This window comes from Sinocyclocheilus anshuiensis, unplaced genomic scaffold (genome assembly GCF_001515605.1).
Source record: "Sinocyclocheilus anshuiensis isolate Anshui unplaced genomic scaffold, SAMN03320099.WGS_v1.1 scaffold107, whole genome shotgun sequence".
Classification (NCBI taxonomy): Eukaryota; Metazoa; Chordata; class Actinopteri; order Cypriniformes; family Cyprinidae; genus Sinocyclocheilus; species Sinocyclocheilus anshuiensis.
The window spans coordinates 57,417-58,524 of NW_015549584.1; the positions used below are offsets into that span (position 1 = coordinate 57,417).

Genomic DNA, 1,108 nt, shown 5'->3' on the forward strand with positions numbered 1-1,108 from the left:
GGGGAAACCAGGTCCTCCAGGTAGTGCTGTAAGTAAGTTTGTTTTATACAGACTATTTGAATAATTTATTATAAAGCATGTTGGTTTTATATTATGGTCATGACTTGTGGCATGGTTTCAAAAACAAATTCAAAGTTTTTTTGCAAGGTTTGCAAGGTCCCAGCGGACCACCAGGAGAAAAGGTAAGTTCAAAGGTAAGTTCAAATGAAACATAGAAAGCACATCAAAAAACAACCAGTTGCTTTTTTTTCAGTAGTTAGGAATGTTTTATTTCATCTTGCAGGGAAAGCAAGGCGCTCCAGGGTTCAAGGGACGGCCTGGACCGCAAGGCATGCAGGTAAATAACTGCCTGCTGTAATTTGGGGACCTATTTACTGTGAACTTTTGAGTCTTTATTCATATGTTATTTGTTGCAGGGTGAAGCTGGTGCTTGTGGGCCTCCTGGTGGCAAAGTATTCCCTGGTTTACCTGTATGTCTCTTTGTAAACTCATTGACCAGCTTTATCTGCTTTAGAACAATGGCATAGATGACACAGTTTCTTGTTTTGCTCTACAGGGTCCAACTGGAAGGAAGGTGTGTACTGAAATTGCAGGTGTGGTTGTAATTTATATAGCTCTGCTTATCTTTGCCCTGTACCTGAACCAGGTAGGTACAGTATAGATACAGATCTTATTAGAGTCAAACTGACCTGCAGTGCCCCGGCATGCAATATTTAAACGGCAATGTTCAGTAGGGTGACACTGAAACATTGAAAATATGGGATTTGAAATATGATTTGACCTCAAGTATATTAAGCTTAATAGAGTTAAATGTGCTTTCTTAAGTATTGTTTATATCAACAGGGTATGAAAGGAGTTCAGGGAATATCAGGACAGAAAGGTGTGAAAGGTCGGAGAGGACTTCCTGTAAGTGGAATAGTTTTCCTGCATGTGACTTTAATTTCACACTTTAACTTTAATGTCATACTTATTTTATTCCTTTTTAAGAGATTGTGTCTTCATCTTATATTCTTGCTCACTCTCACCATCTCACAAGGGAAAACCAGGTATTCCCGTCCAGCAGATACCAGGGCATCATACTCCACCTCATGCTCCAAGAAGAGGATCA

General features: G+C 39.6%; 1 long non-coding RNA gene across 1 annotated transcript; it reads left to right on the forward strand.

Moving 5' to 3' along the window:
- Positions 1-281: 281 nt before the first annotated feature.
- Positions 282-1,108, forward strand: LOC107657859 (uncharacterized). Its single transcript, XR_001630722.1, has 5 exons — positions 282-337; positions 417-470; positions 557-574; positions 844-906; positions 1,037-1,108. It is a non-coding gene; the product is annotated as an uncharacterized LOC107657859 (long non-coding RNA).